Source organism: Hemiscyllium ocellatum, unplaced genomic scaffold, assembly GCF_020745735.1.
Source record: "Hemiscyllium ocellatum isolate sHemOce1 unplaced genomic scaffold, sHemOce1.pat.X.cur. scaffold_1815_pat_ctg1, whole genome shotgun sequence".
NCBI classification, from domain to species: domain Eukaryota; kingdom Metazoa; phylum Chordata; class Chondrichthyes; order Orectolobiformes; family Hemiscylliidae; genus Hemiscyllium; species Hemiscyllium ocellatum.
Genome location: NW_026867886.1, coordinates 69,019 through 84,981, shown reverse-complemented (window position 1 = coordinate 84,981; position 15,963 = coordinate 69,019). Strand labels below are relative to the sequence as shown.

At 44.8% G+C, this 15,963-nt stretch overlaps 1 long non-coding RNA gene across 3 annotated transcripts in view; it reads right to left on the bottom strand.

The window, feature by feature from the left end:
• Positions 1 to 4,147: 4,147 nt before the first annotated feature.
• LOC132810671 (uncharacterized) overlaps positions 4,148 to 15,963 on the bottom strand; it is a 61,977-nt gene continuing 50,161 nt past the window's right edge. For all 3 annotated transcript variants that reach the window (XR_009643002.1, XR_009643001.1, XR_009643003.1), the window contains 2 exons: positions 14,351 to 14,472; positions 4,148 to 4,277 (listed from right to left, as the gene is read on the bottom strand). This is a non-coding gene — a long non-coding RNA (uncharacterized LOC132810671). The remainder of the gene's footprint in view (positions 4,278 to 14,350; positions 14,473 to 15,963) is intronic.

Below are 15,963 nucleotides of genomic sequence, written 5' to 3'. Positions count from 1 at the left end.
GAGGGAGGGGCAGGGCTGTCAGCACATTGGTTCAAGGTGGAGATGCTACAGGAAGCATCAAAGGGTAGGCAAGAGAGGATGTGTGGTGGTGGGTTTTGATTGCATAAATCATCACAGCAAGATTTAGAGAGGATATTCCTGTGGGATTGCCCACTGAAGTTATGTTAGTGCAACTGAGAAATAAGAATGGGTCATCACTTTGATACGATTGTCCTACTGACCCCGAATAGTCTGTGGCAGACTGAGGAACAAATATATCAGGAGATCTCAAATATCAATCAGAATAATAGGGCTGTTATGGTTGGGGTTTTTCAACTTTCCAAACCTAGACTGGGACTGCCAGTGTTCAGCATTTGCAAGGGAGCAATTTGGTAATTATGTTCAAGAAATTCCCAAACAATATGTAAATGGTCTGAAAAGAGAAAGGGGCAAAGCCTGACCTTCCCTTGGGAAACAAGGTCGGGAAAGGGACTGATGTGTGAGTGGGAATGCATTTTGCCAAAATGACCACAATTCTCTTAGCTTAAGAATAAAGATGGAAAAGAACAGGTCTGGTCCACAAGTTCAAGGTATGAAATGGGACCAGACCAATCTTGACAGTATTAGACAGGAACTTTCAAAAGGTGATCAGGGAGTCTATTTGCAGGGAAAGGGAAGTCTGGCAACTGAGAATATTTTAAAAGTGAGATAAATTGAGCGATTAGCACCAGCATGTTCCTGTTTGTGTGCAGCTCAATGCTGACAGCATTCGGAAACACTGGCTGTCTATTGGACAAGGAAAAAGGGCATATTTCAGGTATCGCCAGCTGGATCAAGGGAATGCATGAGGATCAAGGGGCTGTAGGGATATACTTTGGGTGGAAATCAGGAATGCAGAAAGGGTACATGAAATAGCCTCGGCAGGAAAGGATAGGGAGAATGCAAAAGTGATTGTATAACTATATTGAGTAAAAGTGTAACTCGAAACAAAATAGTGTTCCTTAAGGATCAATGAGATCATTGATGTGTGGAACCGCAGGATATGGCTAGACTTTAAACACATTTTGTGACTCCAGAACTTACTGTTGACAAAGACTGGGGAACTCAGGGAACAAGAGTAATACGTTAGACCATATTTGGAGTTTGCTGCAATTCCAGTATCCCGCTATAGGAAGGAGGTTGGGAAGCTTGAAAGTGTTCAGAAAAGATTGACAAGATGTTGCCGGGGTTGTTGCTGAATAAGCTCGGGCTATTTTCACTGGAGCATCAGAGACTGAGGGGTGATCTGACAGAGGATTATCCATGAGGGATATGGATTGGGTAAGCATTCAAGGTCTTTTACCAGGGGTTGGGGAGTCCAAAACTAAAGGGCATATGTTTAAGGTTAAAGGGGGAAAGGTTTAAAAGGGACTGAAGGGTCAGCTTTTTTATGCACACGGTGATGTGTGTATGGAATGAGCTGAGGGAGAAGGTAACACATACTGAAACTATGACAACATTTAAGGGATGGATGGGTATGTGAATAATAAGGGTTTAGATGTACATAGGCCAAATGCTGATAAATGGGATGGACTTATTTAGATCTTCTGGTCAGCATGGATGAGTTGGATCGAAGGGTCTGTTTCCCTTGTACATCTCTATGGCTTGAAAAGAGGGCATGTTATAGAAGAGGTGGTGCTGGACGTTTTAAAACACAAAGGTATGGAAAGCCCCAGGACCTGATTACATGTATCACAGGGCATTATGGGATGTTAGGGAAGGAACTGTGGAGCCGCTAACAAAGGTATTTGTACCAATGACAGCCATGTGTGATGGGCTGGAAGGCTGGAGGGTGACAGAGTGGACAGTGAAGGAGGTTTGCTAAGATTACAAAGGGATCTTGATGATATGGGTGAATGAGCTGAAAAATTGCAGATGGACTTCAATCTGAATAAATGCAATATAATGCACTTGGTAAAACAAACAAAGGTAGAGCCGATACAATTACTGTTCGGACCTCAGTTAGTGTTTTAGAGCAGAGGGACCTCCGGGTTCAGGTACATAATTCTTGAAGTTTGCATCACAGGATGGATAAGACAGTGCTTGGCATGCCTGACTATTGCTCAGTCCATTGAATGGAGAATTTGGGACGTCATGTTGAGATTGCACAGACATTGGTGAGGCCTGTTCTGCAATACTCTGTCCAGTTCTGGTCGCCCAGTTATAGGGAGGATATTATTAAGCTGCAGGGGATTCAGAAGAGATTTACCAGGACGTTGCTGGGTATGGAAGGCTTGAGTTCTGCAAAATGGCTGGACAGGCTGAGTCTTTTTTCACTCGAGCCTGGAAGTTGAGACGTGATGTTATAAAAGTAAATTTTAAAAAATAAGGTATATAGATCGATTTAATGGTAATTGTCTTTAACACAGGATGGGGGACTCCCAAGAGGAGGGACCACGTCTTAAAGTTTAGAAGAGAGCAATGTTCAAAAAAAGACATGGGGGCAAATTGTTCCACAGACGGTGTTTTGATTGTGGAATGAACTTGCTGAAGAAGGGTGGATGTGGGTACAATGACAACGTTTAAAAGACAGAGATACTAAACAAGTATTTAGCATCAGCTTTTACTGTGGAAAAGGATATGGAAGATATAGAATGTCGGGAAATAGATAGTGACACCTTGCAAAATATCCATATTACAGACGAGCAAGTGTTGATGGCTTGAAATGCATAAAGGTGGGTAAATTCCCAAGACCTGATCAGGTGTACCCTCGAACTCTGTGGGAAGCGAGAGAAGTGATTACTGAGCCTCTTGCTGAGATATTTGTATAATCAATAGTCACAGGTGAGGTGCCGGAAGACTGGAGGTTGGTTAATGCGGTGCCATTGTTTAAGAAGAGTGGTAAGGACAAGCCGGGAATTATAGACCAGTGAGCCTGACCTCGGTGGTGGGCAAGTTGCTGGAGGGAATCCTGAAGGACAGGATGTACATGTAGTTGGAAAGGCAAGGACTGAATCGGGATAGTCAACATGGCTTTGTGCGTGGGAGATCATGCCTTACAAACTTGACTGAGTTTTTTGAATAAATAACAATAAGGATTGATGAGGGCTGAGCGGTAGATGTGATCTATATGGACTTCAGTAAGGCGTTCGACAAGGTTCCCTATGGGAGACTGGTTAGCAAGGTTAGATCTCATGGAATACAGGGAGAAGTAGCTATTTAGATACAGAACTGGCTCAAAGGTAGAAGACAGAGGGTAGTGGTGAGGGTTGCTTATCAGACTGGAGGACAGTGACCGGTGGAGTGTCACAAGGATTGGGCCTAAGAATGGTGAATAGCCAAGGGTAAGGGAGTCCAAAACTTGAGGGTACAAACTGGAGGTGAGAGAGCAAAGATTTAAAGAGGGAGCTGAGGGGCAACATTATCCACAGAGGATGGTGCACAGACAGAACCTTGTGCCAGGGGCACATGGGAGAAACAAGAACAATGACAACATGGAAAAGACCTTTGGGCAGGAACATGGAGAGGGGAAGGTTTGAAGAGCTAAGGGCCAAACGCAGGCAAATGAGACTCATTCAGTATAGGAAACATGGGCAGCATTGACGAGTTGGACCACAGGTTCTGTTTCCGTGCTGTATCACTCTGTATCCAGGTAAAGAGGATTATAGTACGGAAGTAAAGCATGTTGTGGACACTGAAACAAGTTATAGTGAAAGGGATGGTAGTCTAAAATGCAGTACGTTTCAAATATGTGGAGGGTCTATCAGGAAGGGAGGAGGTTACAGGGACAGGAACTGTTATAGGAGTTAAAAATGACTGAAGACACCGGTGCACAAGCCATGCCACACATAGAGTGTTGCAGAGTAGTGAGTCTTAGTACAGTGTTGGAGGGAGAACACAGAACAGAAAGATCCCAGGCAGCATTCACAACATCTCGTCGGAGGCCTGCTTTCCCCTCTGTTGCCCTGATGCTCACTAAGACAGCACCGGTCTGGATTGATAATTATGAACTCCCCATGCTGTCTCAGTGCAACGTAAGTTAATGTAGACGTGGTGATTCAGCCAGGGGTGTTTCTGTACTGTACTGTACTTACCCTCCAGCACTGTATCTATGTCATGTCATGTTAGATGATGTTTGGAGCCCTCCCATTGCTCCCTGCTGTGTACACTGTGAGTGAACTTACCTCACTGCAGGATTTATTGAAGGCTCCAGATCTCTCTGCCCTTTGTCTCTCTGGCTGACCAATCAACTTCAATGAGGTGTTGGACGAGACACCCAGCAATTGGGAAGTCTATGGAGTCAGCACTTTCCTGAGTACCTACAGGAGACAGAAAAATAGACAGAATGGGGAATTAGACTGATGCAGTGAGGTTTACACATGGAGAATGGAAATGAACCCCACAGAGATCTGGAAAATCCCACTCCATCCCTGGTCTGCGCTGTTGCATCTCTCTGGAATGAAGAATTCTGTTCGCTCAGGATCTGGAGTAACTGCAAGAGAGGGAGGCTCTGACAGAGGCTGCAATTAGGGATACCAAAGGGAGAGAGACTGAATGATATCACCAGAGTGCTGGAAGACCTCAGGATCACACAGTCATGTTGGAAGAATGGGTTTAGCTTCATGATGCCCTGGTATCAGTGCTCAGGGATGAGCAACCACTGAGCAGGCGAATTGATGACCGAGTGGTATTACTGCGAGAGAATTTATCCAAAACTTCAGCTAATGTTCAGGGGAAGTGGGTTTTAATCTCACCATAAATAATTTTAAAAATAGTAATTAACAATCCATAAATAAATATGAAACCATTGCAGATGTTCAAAAACCCCAAACCCTTGTCCTTTAGATAAGGACATCTGCTCATCCTCACGTGGTCTGCACGACATCCCGACAGCAAAGTGTTTGCCTCTCAATTACCCTCTGAAATGGCCGAGCAAGTTACTCAGCTCAAGGGCAGCTCGGGCTGGGCAAGAAAGGCTGGTCAGCCAGAGATACCCACATCCCATACCTGATTTAATAAATAATCCATGAGGATGGTCCCCCTGGAACTGCGCTGGGGCCAGGGTTCGGGCCAATCATATCAGTAAGTTTATGGATGGGGCTTTCAACTGACAGAGAGGATGCCAGTGAAAGGAGCTTTCCAAATCCAAAGGGAAAAGGTGAAGAATGGGAGCAGTATGGGAATGTGGCAGAAGACAAGCAGAAAGGAACAGGATGGGACAGAGCTTAACTAAAACTGTACATCAGGGAATCGGTTTGTGACAGGAAATTATGGGAAAGAGTAAATTATGTTTTTTGAATGTCTCTTCAATAAGGTAGATTGATTTGTGACACCGAGATAAAAGAGGTTTAGACACCAGAGAGATGTGGTTACAGGGTGAACAAAAGGTGGACAGAAATAGTCAATGGATCACAACCTTGCGGAAATTCAGGCAAAATGGGTAACGCAAACAATAATGGGTAAGAAAGGCATTACAGAGAAAGCATTTGGTCTCAGATCATGAAGTGGAGTCAGTCTGAATGTAAATTCTGGCTACTACCTGCCAAGGACACAAGCAGAAGAACAGTTTTAGCTACCGAACAGCATTCCATTGCTCATCACTGCGTTACACAGGAACTCACTGGAATTTTTTTAAGAAACACATTGTGATAATTTTGGGAAACTTCAATATTCACATAATCTGGGACACTCACACTGACAACAGTGATATTGGAAGAGGAGTTCAGAGAATTTTTTTTCAGTGTTTTTTTGAATAACAAATTGTGCAATTGGTTAGGGATGTAACTGTCTCAGAGCGACCGTTGTGTGATCAAACTTAGTGGATGAGTAATGTCACCTGCAGAGATCCTCAGGGAAATTGTGATAAAATACAGTTTAAATAAATATAAAGTTTTAAAGTGAATCACAGAAAGGAAAAGCTACAACTAGAAACAAAAACAGCCAATTACTTGGGTTTGAGAGGAGAACTGACCAAGGTAAAGAGGCGAAACAGACTGAAATATGGGTCTGTAAATGAACAGTGGAAAATATTTGAAGGAACAGTGTAAATCACTCAACAAAATAAGATTCCATTGAAACAGACAAAACCTCAGCAAGAAATCCCCACCGGCCCCTCACTCAGGACAAAATGTATCATATTAGATTATGAGGCTTAGAAGATCACCAAAAATTACTTGAAATCCTGAAGTGAGATTGTGTTTTAGGAATAAGTTTTAAAGGGATTGCAAAGGATCTGCTAGCAGGAGGGCAGCAGTGGGAAGGGGAATCACTGTCAGGGTATAATGTCACAAAAGGAACAGGGAGAGGTGAAGGTGCTGGAGGTGGTGAGAGTGTTACAGAGAGTGGTCAGGGTGTTACAAAGCCAGTACGGATTGCTGCAGCTGTGGGGGTTTGCAGAGGTAGGGAGGGACATAGGTATTTTTATTTATTCATTCATGGGATGAAGGTGTCACTGCTAATTACCCAGAGGACAGCTCAGAGTCAGCCATCTTGCAGGGGGTCTGGGGTCACATGTTAGCCAGACCAGGTTAAAATGTCAGATGTTATACACAAAAGGTCAGTGAACCAGATGTGTTTTTCCCACTGATCAACAATGCTTTTATAGTGGCCTGACCAATGTCTTGTACAGATACAACATGACGTCCCAACCCTTTCTCTTCATGCTCTGCCCAATGAAGGTAGACATCCCAAACGCCTGCTTCACCAGCCTGTCTCCCTGTGACACCACATTGTGTACCTGCATCCCTGGGTCTCTGACTGACAACACTACCCAGGGCCCGAACAGTAACTGTACAAGTCCCACCCTGGTTTGTTTAACCAAAATGGAACACTTCACATTTATCTTATTTAACTCCATCTGCTATTCTTCAGCCCACTCTCCCAGCAGTACTGTCCATCCTGCTGGATCATAGACAACCTTCTTCACTGTCCACTTTCCCACCAATGTCAGTATCACCCAAAAACCTTCCTTACCAGGAAACCAATATTCCCATCCAAACCATTTTATCCAAATGACAAACAACAGTGGACCCACTACACCGCTGGTCACATGCCTCCAGTCAGAAAAACAACATGTCTCCCATCACCCTGTCTCCAACCATCAAGACCAATTTTTTGTCCAGTTGACTAGCTCCTCCTGAGTGCCATATCCTTTTACATTGATCTGAGTTTATTACTCAGTTTACACATATGACACGTAGAACACAGAAAAGTACAGAACAAGACCCTTCGGCCATGATGACATGCCAATCTTTTATCTGACCATAAGATTAAAAAAAAAGTGGCAGATAGAGTTTAATTCAGGGAAATGCAACGTGCTGCACTTTGGGAAAGCAAATCTTAATAGGACTGATACATGAAATGGTCAGGTCCTCGGGAGTGTTGCTGAACAAAGAGACCTTGGGGTGCAGGTTCATAGCTCCTTGAAAATGGAGACCCAGGTAGATAGGATAGTGAAGAAGGCGTTTGGTATGCATTCCTTTATTGCTCAGAGTATTGAGTACAGAAGTTGGGAGGCCATGTTGTGACTGTACAGCACATTGAATAGGCCACTGTTGGAATATTGCATGCAATTTTGGTCTCCTTACTATCAGAAAGATATTGGGAAACTTGAAAGGGTTCAGAAAAGATTTACAAGGATGATGCCAGGGTTGGCGGATTTGAGCTGTAGGGAGAGGCTGAACAGGCTGGGGATGATTTCCTTGGAGCTTCGGGAGGCTGAGGGGTGACCTTATAGAGGTTTACAAAATTATGAGGTGCATGGATAGGGTAAATAGACAAAGTATTTTCCCTGGGTTTGGGGAGTCCAGAACTAGAGGGCATAGGTTTAGGGTGAGAGGGGAAAGATATAAAAGAGATCTAAGGAGCAACTTTTTCACGCAGAGGGTTTTACGTGTATGGAACAGGCTGTCAGATGAAGGGTGGAGGCTGGTACAATTGCAACATTTAAGAGGCATTTGGTTGGGTATATGAATAGGAAGGCTTTGATGGGATAGGGACCGGGTGCTGGCAGGTGGGACTAGACTGGGTTGGGATATCTGGTCGGCATGGACGGGTTGGACCGACGGGTCTGTTTACGTGCTGTACATCTCTTTGAATCTAACTTCTATACCCTTCATTTTATTATCATCCATGTGCCTACCCAGAAGTATATTAAATATCCCTGATGCATCTGCTTTTACTGCCACCGCTGGCAGTGCATTCCACACAGCCACCACTCTGTATGCAACGACCCTACCTCTGAAATCTCCACTTAACCATCCGCTAATCACCCGAAAATTATACCCCCTGTAATAGCTATTTATATGAGCGTAAAAAATATCTCTTATTATTCACTCTGTGAATGCCTCTCATCACCTTGTTCACCTCTGCCAAGTCGCACCTCACCCTTCTTCACTCCAATGAGAAAAGCCGTAGTTCCCTCAACCTTTCTTCATAAGACATGCCCTCCAGTCCAGGCAGCATCCTGGTAAATCTCCTCTTTACCCTCTCTCAAGTTTCCACATCCTTCCTGTAATGAAGGGACCAGAACTGAACACAATATTCTAAGTGGGGTCTAACCAGGGCTGTAGAGAGCTGCAGCATAACCTCACCGCTTTAAAACTCAATCCCCAAACTAATGAAATCCCACAAAATATATCCCTTCTTAACAAGCCTATCAGCATGGGTGGCTACTTTGAGGGATCTATGGACTTGGACCCCAAGATCCCTCTGTTCCTCCACACTGCCAAAGATCCTGCCTTCTGCATTCAAATTCAATCTTCAAAATGAATGACTTCACACTTTTCCAGATTGACCTCCATCTGCCACTTCTCGACTCAACTCTGCATCCTGTCAATGTCCCGTTGCAATCTGGAACAGACCTTCACACTGTCAGCCACGCCACCAACCTTCGTGTCATTGGCCAGTCTACTAACCGACCCTTCCACTCACACATCCAACTTATTCATAAAATCACGAAGAGCAGAAGTGCTGTAATCACACCCTACAGAAAACCACTGGTCACTGAGTTCCAGGATGAATTATTTCCGTCTATCGTCACCCTCTGTCTTCTGTGGGCCAGTAATCCTGTATCCAGACAGACAGGTTTCCCTGTATCCCATGCCTCCGTATTTCCTGAATAAGCCATAAAGGTGTTTTGTCACATTCTTAAAAGATTCCATATGACTTTTAAGGCATGACCTGTCCCTTATACAAACATGCTGACTATCTTTAATCAAACTATGGTTTCCTCAGGAAAAATAAATCCTCTATCTCAGAATCCTCTCCAATAGTCTGCACACCACAGACATAAGACTGACAGATGTGCAATTCCCAGGATTATTCCTATTCCCTTTCATGAACAAGGGAATAATATTTTCCTGCCTCCAATCAACTGGTCCGACTCCAGTGGACAGTGAGGGTGCAAAGGTCATCACCAGGTGCGCAGCAACCCATTCCCTCGCTTCATGTAGTAACTTTGGACGCATCCAGTCTGATTCAGCGACTTATCTATCCTTATCTTTTACAAAATTCTCAGCACATCCTCCTCCTTAACATCCACCTGTTCACGTACATCAGCCTGTTTCACGCTGTCCTCACAAACAACAAGACCCTTCTCAGCAGTGAATACTGAGACATAGTTTTCATTAAAGACCTCCCCTACCTCCTGTGACTCCAGAGACAAGTTCCTTCCACTATCCCAGAGTGGCCTTATCCTCACTCTGACCATCCTCTTGTTCCTCACATAAGTGGAGAATGCCTCACAGTTTTCCTTAAGCCTTCCCAAGAAAGCTTTTTCATGCCGCCTTCTAGTTGCCCTAAGTCCATTCCTTGGTTCCTTCCTGGTACCTTCAGGGAATCTCTACAGTATGGAAACAGGCCATTTGGCCCAACACCTCCATATTAACCCTCCAAACAGTATCCAACCCAGCCCCATTCCCCCACCCTGTTACTCTCCATTTGCCCTGACTAATGCACCAAACTACCCATCCCTGAACACTATGGGTAATTTAGCATGTCTGAGTCACCTAATCTGCACATCTTTGGATGGTGGGTGGAAACTGGAGCACCTGGAGGAAACACACGCAGACACGGGCAGAATGTACAAACTCCCCACAGACAGTCGCCTGAGGCTCTCATCGAAATGGAGTCCGTGGTGCTATGAGGTAGCAGTGCTAACCACTGAGACACCGCGCCACCCAATGTAACTCTCTGGAGCCCTGCCTGATCCTTGCTTCCTCAACCTTAAGTTAGCTTCTTTCTTCCTCTTGACTAGATGCTGAAGTCCACGTGGACAACGCTAACTGCTCTGCCTTCATCTATCCCTTGTCCAACTCCGCAAAGAGTCAATCCAGTTTGTGAAATATGGTTTTTCTACTCACAAAGCCATGCTGACCATCTTGAATCAGCCTTTGCCTTTGTAAATATACATAGCTCCTTTCTCTCAGAATCTCCTCCAACAACTTCCCCATCACTGGGCACACTGGACTGCAATTTCCTGGTTTTTCCCTGCAGTCCTTAAGTGATGCAACAGCCTTAGCCTCCCTCCAGTCTTCCGGTACCTCACTGTGTCTGTTGATAATATAAATATCTCTGTAAGGGACACTGCAATCTCTTCCCTAGCTTCCCACAATATTCTAGTATCGACCCAATGAGCTACTGAGGATTGATCTACCTTTATTTGTTTTAAGATTCCAGCACTTTCTCTTCTCTGGTGAGGATTCTTTCCAAGACATCGCTATTTATTTCCCCAAGTTACCGAGCTTCCATATCTTTCTCCACAGTAAATACTGACAAGGCTGTTTGGTCTAATATCTCACCCATCTCCTCTGGTTCCACACATGGGTGACCTTTTGATCTGTAAAGGGACCCTATTCTCTACCAAGTTACTACTTAGCCCTTATTAAAACTTGTGTAAAGGCTTCTGATAATTCAAATACACCACATCCCCCACACCACTACACCCCTCCTACACCCTTACAACTCTGCCATTTGTATTCACACAGACAAATTAAATCCAACAGGCTCAGGAACAAATTCTCTTTTATCAAATGTGTCTCTAAATGGCCAGTTATTGTATACTGACTTATCCTTTCTAACAATGTCAGTATGGTCCCGACTTACTGTCAGGGGAGGTGGAGTAGGTTGTGGTTGAACCCATTGAAGTTTAGATAATGAGAGAGAAATGGAATGAACCATCCAAGATTCTGAGGGGCTCTGATCGGGCAGATGCTGAGAAGTTAGAAAATAGAACAGTAGAGCACAGCAACAGGCCCTTCGGCCCACCACGTCTATGCTGTCCATGATGCTATTCTAACTCATACAATCTGCCTGCACATGGGCCCATATCCCTCTATTCTCTTCCCGTTCATGTTTCTGCCTAAATGCCACTTCAAACCTTTACTCACATTTCTGCTTCTACCACCTCCCTCAGTAACATCCACTCTACGTAAAAAAACACTTTCCCTCACACACCTCATTTAAACTTTCTCTTGTTCACTTTAAACCTCTGCTCTCTAGTATTTGAAACTTACACACTGGAAAAGAGATTCTGACTATCTACATTATCTATCCCTGTCCTAACGTTATATCCCTGTACCTGGTCACCTGTCAGCCTCTGATACCCTCACAAATCAATCCAACTTTGTTTAAATTCCTCTTACACACCTAACATACCCTTAAAAACCCAAACATAGGCAACGTGCTGATAAACACCTTTTTTACCCTCTCCAAAGCCTCCCCATCCTCCCTATTGTGTGGAGATGAGAACTGCACACAGTTCTCCAAATGTGACCAAACAAACGTTTTATACAATTACAGCATCAGATGCAAACCACTACACCCAATGTTGTGACCGATGAAGGTCAGTGCTCCATTTGCTTTCCTTTCCATCTGAAACAATGGATATTTATTCGTACACAGCATTTGATCTACAAATATGATATGATGTTATAGAAAACTACCTCGCATACAATCCAGGATTCTATCCGTTACAGCACTGATACTCACTGCTGTATCAGTCGGCATGGAGATCACACCACTGTCACACACAGGTACTGTACAGCCCTTGCTACAAGTACATCTGAATCCAACGTGGGCGGCACGGTGGCACAGTGGTTAGCACTGCTACCTCACAGCGCCGGAGACCTGGGTTCAATTCCCGACTCAGGCGACTCCCCGTGTCAGCGTGGGTTTCCTCCGGGTGCTCCGGTTTCCTCCCACAGTCCAAAGATGTGCGGGTTAGGTGAATTGACCATGCTAAATTGCCCGTAGTGTTAGGTAAGGGGTAAATGTAGGGCTATGGGTGGGTTGCGCTTCGGCGGGTCGGTGTGGACTTGTTGGGCCGAAGGGCCTGTTTCCACACTAAGTCTAATCTAATCTAAATCTAAAAAAAAACACTTCTGTTGCCATTTTCAGGGAGTTGCTGACTTGCACCAAGATCCTTCCGTAGATCAATATCCCTCAGTATGCTGACTTCCTTCTTGAATTTGACATCATCTCACACTTGTCCAGAATAAACTCAATTTGCCATTTCTGTCTATCTCTCCGAATGTTCTGTAACCTCCTGCAGATTTTAATGAATCAGGGAAACAAGGGTTTTGTGGAAAAGGCAGGAAAGTAGAGTTGAACAGTATCAGATCAGCCATGATCTGACTGAAGGGCACAGTATACTCAATGGGCCAAATGGCCTCATTCACCTGCTACATCTCATGGTCTGAGCACAAACTCAGTATGTCCTGCATAATATTATGGGTTTCTGCTCACAAAACTCCTTTACAATGGGATTATTGGATATTTATTCGTACACAGCATTTGATCTACAAATATGATATGATGTTATAGAAAACTACCTCGCATACAATCCAGGATTCTATCCGTTACAGCACTGATACTCACTGCTGTATCAGTCGGCATGGAGATCACACCACTGTCACACACAGGTACTGTACAGCCCTTGCTACAAGTACATTCAGTGTCCTGACTGTAACCACATTGACATTCCCATCACTGGTTGGTGCCTACAATAGAATTCCTGCTAACGGTTGCTGCTTCTTGCTTATTCTCAGCTCCACTTTTCATATTCAGATCCACATGACTGTCTCATTAATGCATTAACCTCATCCTTCCTTCACAACTTGTTGGCGTTTTGCCTAGTCTGCCTATTGGGACGAGATTAGTTTGGGATATCTGCTCAGCATGGATGGATTAGACCGAAGGGCCTGTTTCCATGCTGTACATCTCATTGACTCTAATGACTCTATCCCAACAACCCTTCAGTATTCACTTCCCAGTGATGATCAATCATCAGCTACATCTCCGGAATGACAGTTCCATCATATCTGTTCACTGTCATTCCATCTGCCTTATGGCGAATGCAGGGAGTCATTCCGCAGTAGTGGGGGATTGAACAGATGGGTAGAGATTGCAGAGATAGGGAAGCTTACAGGGACTCGAGGATGTTAGTGTTAAACAGAGTTACATCTGGTCAAGAACGTCAGTGGGACAAAGGGGTTTGGGGATTGGAGGAATTTACAGAGATACAGGGAGCTGGATTAGATTCTGGAGATAGTGATAGGGATGGAGAAAGGAAGAGGTAGGCAGACTGAGAGGCACAGACAGGGGGCTGTTTCATCTAGGAGAGTATTGTGTATACTAACAGAGATATGGAAGGTTGTCGTGACTGAAGACGTTTATAAATATAAGGTGGCTTCTAGGCTCTGGAGGCTACATAGATCGGAAGGCAATGGGGAATGCCAGGTTACTGGGTTGGAGACAGTTACACAGATGGGGAGGGTTGTACAAATTGAAGGAGGTTCCTGTGGTCGCGAGGGGTATGGTGTCGGGAATGAGGGTGAAATTTAACAAGATAAAGATCAAAGAATTAGAGATGGACAAGGAGATTACAATTTTTTCACAGCTAAGGAAGGGTGAGCTGGAGAAGATTACATAGGTAGGGACCGATGGAGAGGTTAAAGATAAATACATTGACATGGAGGATGGTGTTGTTGGAAAGAGCTTACAGGGATAGACAGGACAGTCAGGGTTTACAGGGATGAAGGAATTGAGTATCTACTGCAGAAGTTTAGGAATTAGGATGTTAGGGATAGAAGAACCTGACAGAGACAGAGAGAATGGTGTGGAGATTCCAAACAGAGGAAGGATTATCTGGACTGGAGGATATTACAGAGATCACTAACACAGCATGGACCAGGATTGATGCCTGCTATCCCCTGTGCTGTCACATTGAGGACCAGTACAGCAGAGGTGAAATCGGGACCCTCACAAGATGGTGGGAATGAAGCCTAGAATGTTGCTGTTCCTTGCCCAGCTCTCTATCTATGTCCTGTCTTCCAGGTCTGAATACAGAAGTCTACCACCTCCACCTTGTGCTGTTTACTGTGAGTGATCTTACCGGCTGCAGGATTGACTGAAGGCTCCAGGTCTCCCTCTCTCTATCTCTCTCTCTCTCTCTGGCTGACCAACCAGCTTCAATGAGGTGATGGATGAGACAGGAGTTAGGAACATCCTGATTACCTGCATGAGACAGAAATAGACAGAATGGAAAATTCGACTGATGTAATGAGGATAACACATGCAGAGTGGTACTGCGTCCAACAGAGATCTCGAGAATCCCAGTCTTCATCCCTTGTCTGTGCTGCTGCGTCTCTCTGGAATGGACAATTCTGTTGACTCAGGATCTCAGAGCATCTGTAAGAGGGAGAAATGCTGCCAGAGGCAGCAAATAGACTGACACAGCGAGGGATACCACATGGAGAGATACTGAGTGATACCACATTATTAGGCACTGTATTAACAGGGAATTGTTTGAATTTGTAACAAAGGCACTGGGATAATTGTGAGGGGATTCAACCTTCCTAACTCTTCATCTCTTTGGCGGTGGCTCACAGATGAGGCTGACTCTCTCCCACTCTCGTGGATGTGGGTGGGGGTGGGGGTCTGCAATTGGCTGTACAGACCGATGTGGCCTTCCACAGACTTTGTTACACTTGGGGCACAAGGTGGCCATGGGAAGGGGGTGGGTCTGGCGTTGGTGTGACAGTGCCCTTCTTGTGCTGTTTTCTCCTGGATTCCTATTTTCCCCACAGCATGTCTCGTGGTGCTCGACACCTTCCCAATGCTCCTTCCCCACTTCGGACAGTCTTGGCCCAGGACTTAACAGATTTGATTAAGAGATGAAAAAAAAAACGATCAATTCTGAGAAGCCAGCATTTAGAAACTTGGACACATTTGTTAAAGAGATCGCTATGGATTCTGCTAGCAGGAGGAGTGCAGTAGGAAGAGGAAACATTGTCAGATGATAGGAACAGGGAGAATTGAAGGTTCTGGAGGTGGTGAGGGTGTTACAGAGAGAGGCAAAGTCCTGAACAATGTTACAATGCCAGTACGGATTGCTGCAGCTAGAGCTGTTTGCAGAGTTAGGGATGGAGATATGTATTCTCATTGATTCATTCGCGGCCTGAGGATGTCACCGGATGGACCAGCATACATTACCCCACTGCTAATTGCCTAGAGACAGCTCAGAGTCAGACACATTGCTGTGGGACTGGAGTCACATGTGAGCCAGACCAGGTAAGAATGCTAGATGTCCCTCCCTGAAGGACACACGTGAACAAGTTGATTTTTTCCAGAAAATCAACAATGTTTATACAGTGACCTCACTAATGTCCTGTACAGACACACCATGACATCCCAACTCCTACTCTCAATGCTCTGCCCAATGAAGGGTAACCATCCCAAACGCCTGCTTCACCAGCCTGTCTACCCATGACGCTACTTTCAAAAGACTGTGTATCTGCGTCCCTGGGTCACTGATTGACAAGGGCCCGAATGTTTACTTTACCAGTCCAGCCTGGTCTGTTTTACCACAATACAACATCTTGCATTTCTCCACCTGTTCTTTCTAACCTCACTGACCCAGCAGAACTGTTGATCCCTTTGTACTCTTCGATAACCCTCTTCACTGTCCACTTTATCACCAATTTCAGTCTCACTCCCAAACTTGGT